The sequence below is a fragment of the Cryptomeria japonica genome, chromosome 2, assembly GCF_030272615.1.
Source record: "Cryptomeria japonica chromosome 2, Sugi_1.0, whole genome shotgun sequence".
In the NCBI taxonomy this organism is placed as follows: domain Eukaryota; kingdom Viridiplantae; phylum Streptophyta; class Pinopsida; order Cupressales; family Cupressaceae; genus Cryptomeria; species Cryptomeria japonica.
This window is the reverse complement of record NC_081406.1, coordinates 492086192-492093568: the sequence shown is the minus strand read 5'-3', so window position 1 is coordinate 492093568 and position 7377 is coordinate 492086192.

Here is a 7377-nt window from a genome sequence, read left to right as displayed (position 1 = left end):
CTGGAAGGACATTGTTCTCATCTACAACAATAGACCTAACCTGATCCCCCTTTCTTAGGATCTGCAACACATATTATCAAAACCTAGAATCCCCCTGGCCCTGAATGAAGACAACTTCATCTACAAAGAAACCCAATCAGGCTCCTTCTCAGTCAAATCTGCTTACAATTAGCTCCTCAAGCACCTTGTGGACGCTGAATGCTAGAAGAAAGTTTGGAACCCTCAGCTAATCCCTAAAACCAATTTCTTCTGGTGGTCCCTCATGCATGGTAAAACCCTCACACTTGATAACTTGAAGAAGAGGGGATTCCATCTCCCCAATAGATGCAGCCTGTGTAAAGCTGATGAGGAATCTATTAATCACCTTTTTGTCCTCTGTCCCTTTGCAGCTCATATTTGGTCTATTACTCTTCAGAAATGCAGTCTTTGTTGGGTCTTTCAGAAAAATATTAATTTTTTTGCTTTTGATTGGACCCCCCCTCCCATCATCCCCTCATCATTCAACTTTGGAAACAAATACCACCACGCATCTGTTGGGCCTTGTGGAAAGAAAGAAACAATAGAATTTTCAGACACTGAGACCCCCCCGAACACTGTGGCTCACATTTGCTTTAAGATGATCTCTGAAAATTTAGAAGTTAGAAAATGGAAAATCCCCCCTTACCCTCCCAATGAGGATGACAAAAGGATTGTTGTTTGCTGGAAGCTCCCCCCTGGCTTTGATCATTTCAACAATAGTACTAAGAATAAGAGACGGATGACCAGATGGTCAACGCCAAGGCTACACTGGTTTAAACTGAATTTTGATGGTTCAGCTCAAAGCAATTGTCAGGCAGGTGGTGGAGTCATCCAGGACCATCTAGGGAGCACGGTTGCAGCCTACGCTGGCAACCTAAGGAATAATACGGTCACTCAAGCTGAAGGAATGGCCCTCCTTTAGGGTCTGAAAATGGCTAACTCCATAGGAATAAAACATCTGGAAATTCAAGGAGACTCTCAAATCATTATTGACTCTGTCAAAGGGAACGCTTCGGTGGGGTGGAGAGTGGAACCCATTCTGAGGGATATCAAGTGCCTCTTGGTCAAGCTAGAGGACTTCACTATCTGCCACTTCTTCAGAGAAGGAAATAGAGTTGCCGATTCCATGGCGACTGACGAAAGGCTATAGAATGGCTTACGATGTTGGAGGGACCCCGGTTTGGTGTCGGTCACCACTAAGGAAATCTTGGGAAAGGAAAAGGCCTTTACCCAGGAAGGGACCATCCTATCCGCTCAATAATGAAGAAAACCTTTTTTCAATTTTCAAATTATCATAGGGATCTTGCCAATTTCTATCCTAGACGACCATGTATCAAAGGTAGGCTGAGTCATCAATACCATATGGGATGGATTTATGATGAAAGTACATACATCAGGAATTATTACTCCCTAGTTATTACCTAGATGGAGCCAACTGGCGACGATAAAGGTGGCGTTGGGGACCTATCAACTCAGATTGGCCCGAGTGAAGGCTCACACATTCCGAGTAGATCTCTGGCTTTCGATATCTACTAGACCTTAAGGGATAATAATCACTCAGATTATTATGACCATTTATTTCAAGTCTAACACAATTATCTTAACAATTCCACCTTAAGTTTGCTTCGGCTCCGCGTGTTGGTTGTAAGTCATTTTCAATCCATTAAACTAGAGGATTCAAGAATGGGGGGGATAGGCTAAGACTGGAACCCAATAAAGTGCATGAGTTCAAAGCTAAATCAACGGCCTGGTTTGTGTACACTGAAGGCAGTATTGAAAAATTCATGGAAAGCATGAAGGGCAATGACAAAAGACTTTCCAGACAATTTGTGACTTCCTGAGAAGATAGAAGGGTGACCATGGGGCGGATCTCTTTCGAAATCAATGAAGAGGTTATAGCTCAAGCGATGAGCCTTTCAATGGAGGGTAGAAAATGGAAAAAGCAAAGTTGCATTGCAGATTATACTAGCCTTAACCAATTCTTCCACCATGGTGAGAGCCCTTTCAAGAGGGTGGGAGGATTCAACAGGGAGGAGCTCCCTCATCCGTGGGACAGGTTCTGCTATATCATGATGAAGTATTTTATGTTGGAGGGTAGGTATGGCATTTTCTACTACTACCATCTCCCGTTCGTGAACCATTTGAGGAATAAAGACCTCATTTCCATTCCGTTCTTTTTACTGCATTTCATGGATGCTAATACTAAAGATATAGCCGAAGCTAAGAAAAAAGGGAAAGACTTTCCCATCCTGCATCAGGGCCTTATTCTTTGCATGTGTAACTTTCACCTCTCCCTCTACCCGTCCCGCTCCATTTTTGTATAGAATGTTGGCCCCTCGACCCACCCTCTGACCATTAATGATTCAAGCCCTCGACGCCCAAAATTTGGCTCCTCCAGCAAAAAAACCAAGAATCACTCCCCAAAGGAGGTCAGAACCCCCAAAAGAGTCAAAATCCAAGAGATTGACTCTAATTTGGATATTACTAAAGAAGCCAACACCCCCAGTCACTCTAGAAGACTGGCCTCTAAACCCTCAGATAAATCCCTGAGAGACCCCTCCTCCTTGCACGACACGGGAAACTCCATTCCGACTGTTAAAATGCCCCTGGCCCAACACAACCTAACCCCTCATTCTATGAGCTCCACCCGGATTTTTGAAAGCCCCATGTCCTCCAAGAGTCAGGAGCTAGCTAATTTCCCCTCCCCGACCTTCAGGATTGAAAAAATGTTGGTCATTGGAGAGGCCAACAACGTGAAGGAAGAGGATTCCAACCTAGCAGAGCTTGAGAAAAAGATAGAGGCCCTCTCTGACAATGTGCAGGTGATCATCAGTAGACTAGAGATGGTGGAGTCCAAGATGCACGATGTGTCCAAGTTTTCCCTGAATGTTATGAGATGCTCGGCTACTACGCTGTGCCTATTGTAGGAAAGCATAGTCAAAGGGAAAGGCAAGGAGGACGATGACTACAAAGGCCTGTTCAAGTTCCTCACTAAGGAATGGGCTAGAAAGTTGCTCCCTAAGAAGAGCTAAGGGAAAAAGAATTAACTTTCTGCATGTGGAGGAGTTTTTTGTCTATGTTGTGTAGTCGTTGGTTGGATAAGCCTAGTGTTGGCTTTTGTTTATTTTTTGTTGTTTATGGCCTTGCGTGGCATATGAATTATACTTTGCCTAGTAGTATTTTATTGCTGATAACTCTCAGAGTTTGGTCTTTGTTTTTGATAGAGGTAAAAGGCTGTTACTTTGCTGATTATATGTGGACAATGGTCTTGCCACTGTTCTCATAATTGTACCTATGGGTCGGCCCTCTCATTTTTGGCTGCTTTTATTATCAAAAACATAATTGTCAACATTTTCAATTGTATTAGTTGAGTTAAGGATTTCACTCTTTTCAGGATATACTCCCCTGATCACTCTCCAGTTAGCTCTAGCAAAATTAGAATGAGTAAATTGTGATTCACCCTCAAGTGGTCTATTTGCTGATGTTTTTCCCTCAAATGAATGGATCGTATCAACTTGTATATCTTTTGGATAACACACCTTTTCAAAAGTTATCTTGGTATTTGAATCAGTTTTATTGATTACTTGTGTTTTACATATTTGAGTAGCTTTTGTTGCTTTTCTTGTCACTTCTTATCTTCTTTCATAGTCTACTTGCTCTCGACTTATTGTTTCTACTTCTTGGATTGATATCAATTCTTCTATGGTTCTACCAAGTTTTGGTTCTTGATGACTAGAGATTGATGGAGATCTCATGCCCTTTTGTTTTTCTAACTATTGAGTAGTGACCATTTCTATCTTTTGGATTGAGACTTCTTGTTTTCTCTTTTTTTCTTCCTCTTGTTTTTTAGCATATGCTTCTTTTCTTTGGATTCTAATTTATTCTTTTCTTTTGTCAATCTCTTATTTATGTTTCTTGGAAGGTGTCTCTTGTTTTGTAATAGCTTGCTTGTTCCTTAAGCCTATTATATCTTCATCAGATGGTGAGATTGGATCCCTCTCATACTCATTTGAGTGTGTTTCATAATCACTTTCTAGGACTATACCACTGTATTTGAGTTTGTTGATAATTGATACAAGTTTTGTCGCTTGTTTTGATTCAGGTTTTGCACTTGCTTGCACTCTTTGAATTTGTTCATAAATAGACTCCTCCCTTTGAATGACAAGTTCTTCTTCTTGTTTCTTGTATTCTTCTTCCCTTTGTTTTCTAGTTGCTTCTGTATTGGCTTGATCAGGTTTTGTACTTGCTTTCCCTTGATGTATCTATTTATAGGAAGCCTCCTCTCTTTGAATGACAAGTTCTTGTTGTTTCTCGTATTCCTCTTCTTTTTGTTCTTTTTTTATCTTTTCAACTGCTTGATGTATCACTTCTTATCATTCTTCTTCTTTGTATGCTACTTTTCGTTTTCATTGGGGATTTTGATGATGATCTTGTTTTTGTATAGGTTTAGTATGTTGATCATACCCAAGTCCAAATTTATCTTTAACATGTTGAGAGTGAGGTGTGACTGGTTTTGTAATGCCTTTTTGATGCTTGTCAATAGGGCCTTTTCCTTGGTATCCCATTCTCTGCATTATCCTGAATCCATTGTCATACTGTTATGTGGAGATAGTGATATCTAAAGCTGCTACTATGATTTCTTCTTCATCTTTGTATAGTCAATCAAGGATATCCTTTTCTTCATTTTCTTTAGATTAATGTTCCAGCTCTGACAAAATTTCCCTCAAATATTTCAATAGGTTTTTGTTGGATTTACATTTTTGCATTTGTTGGTTTTCCATATGACTTTGGAGAAATTGGTCGAACTTGCAAAGAATATTTTCCCATTCCCGCATCATTTAATTTTAGGTTTTTCTCAAAAATTTCCAAAGTGGATGTGAATGATGTCTCTTGAGATGCTTTGGCTGGAGATAATGCTTCTCAATTATGAGGAACCCTTGCATCTTGAGTTGGTTTCAAATTGCTGCAATACTGATTGGAATCTGCTGATATGGTTATTTCTTGTCCATTATGAGGAAATTTGACACATTGATGATATTTTGAAGGAACTGCTTGCATATCATGAATCCATGGTCTACCCAGAAGAATGTTGTAAGATAAATTCAAGTCCAAAACTTGACAAATTGTATCTCTCTCAATTGGTCCTACTTTGAGTGGTAAAACCACTGTTCCCCTGGAAGAGTGTTCTTCTTCATCATAGGCCTTGATTGTTATTTTCTTTTTAGGATCCACTACATTTTTTGAATATCCCAAATCTTTTATCAAACTTAATGCACAAATATTTTAGCTATCTCCTCCATCTATAAGAACACGTTTGATGCGAGTTGTATGAATAGTGACTTCAATATGTAGGGGATCGTTATGGGGATGTTGTAATGATACGTCGTCATTTTATGTGAATGATAAGCAATGAGGGGTTATGAGATGTCCCACCATGTTTTTAAATTGATTAACATCCAAGTCCTTAGAAACTGTTGTTTCCACTAGAACCTTTTCCAATATTTCCTAATGCATTGGTGAGATCTTGAGGAGCTCTAAGATTGATATTTGCGCGGGTATTTTCTATAATTGATCCACTAAGTTTTATTGTCTTTAAGTGGATGTTATATCATTTATTACACCCAGAAATGTTATCTTTGCCATACTTTGAGTAATTGCATTCATTGGTTCTACAGGTGCTTTGTCTTTAACAATGATGACATTCACTACATTGTCATATGTGTAGGTATAGTTTACTTTTTCTTTGCCCTTATCATTTGGTGGATTAGATGGTCCATGCTTTTTATAATTGGGGAGTGGAGTTTTGAATGCCAAGTGTGATTCATTCATTTTATGATCATCCACTATGATAACCTCATTATCAATCAAGTCCTAAATGATATGTTTCAACCTTTGACAATCATTCGTTTGGTGTCCTTTGTTTCTATGAAAATCACAAAAATGATTTTCATTCCACCAACTTGGTTTGGACTTAGGCTCAAAATCTCTTGCTTTTGGTAATGCGATTAACTTGTTTGCAAGAAACATTTTTAGAGCCGATTCCAATGGTTCCCCAATGTTTGTAAAATTTCTGCGAGTGTTGGAATAAAAGGACTTTGGTTTAGTATTCTCTTGATTGTTTACTGGTGCTCAACTTGAAAGATTGAAAATGGGTTGTTGTGTTTTAGCATCTGTGTTATGAGATACTCCCTCATTGGCACCATTTTTGTTCTTTGTCCAAAATTTTGCTTTATCATTGTTGTTATTATTGTCATTTTTGTTGTTACCATTGTTATTGTTGTTTTAGAGTTTCAACTCTCGTTTCTTGACCACAGTGTCTTATATCTTTAAACCATTTTCAATCATTTTTAAAAAACTGGGAGGACATTGTAATTTGAGTCTATAACTCATCTCACTAGTAAGATTGTCAATGAAGATGTCCATTTTCTCTTGATTTAGTACATCTCTAGGGTACCTATTAAACAATTGTCTCCATCAATGTAGAAATACCATGAAAGGTTCACCATCCTTTATTTGATGTTGCATAGGTCTAGCATTTTTATCTCATTTTTTATGTTGTAGGAGTATTGTGAGATGAATTTGTTCACAAGTTCTTCAAAAGATTTAATCCCAGATGGCAATTTGGATAACCATTCTATTGATTTCCCACTCAAAATTCTAGGAAATAAACACATCAAATAGGTTTCATTGTGTGCAAATTCCATACTCATAGTGCAAAATTATCTGAAATGATCTTGAGGATCAGATTTCCTATCATATTTATCGTATTTTGGAATTTCACAATGTTGTGGGAATGGTATCATATTCAAACTCCTATCAAAAGGATATGGATAGATGTCCTCCAATGAATATTTCTTGGAACTTGTTCCATTCTGCATATCATGTATTTATTGTTGCAAAGTTTGCATTTGTTGAGTGAGAATCAAAAGAGGATTATCAACACGGGTTCTCCCTTCATCCTCATAAGTTCTTCTGTCACTACGCTCGCTTCTTGTTTCATCTTGTTCTCTTCTTGTTTCTTCATGGTTTATCCGATTCAAGTCATCATTAGTGTTTTGATTATGACTTGTTTCGGCATCTTGTTTCAAACTTTCCATGTTAAAACCTTGTGGCAATTTTGCTCCTAAATTAGCCAACATTAGGAAATATTTTTGCTTTTCTTTTTCCAATAGTTTTTCCATTAACTTGTCAAATCTAGAATCTTGTTCAATGTCTCTAATGTGCTTCTTCATCAACATTTATGTATCCAAATTGATAAAACATTGGATTTTCTTCTTCCATTTGTTTTCTTGTCTTCTCAATTTATCGTGTTGAGCTCTAGTCCAAATTGGCATATGATCGATTTGAAACTTCCCAAGT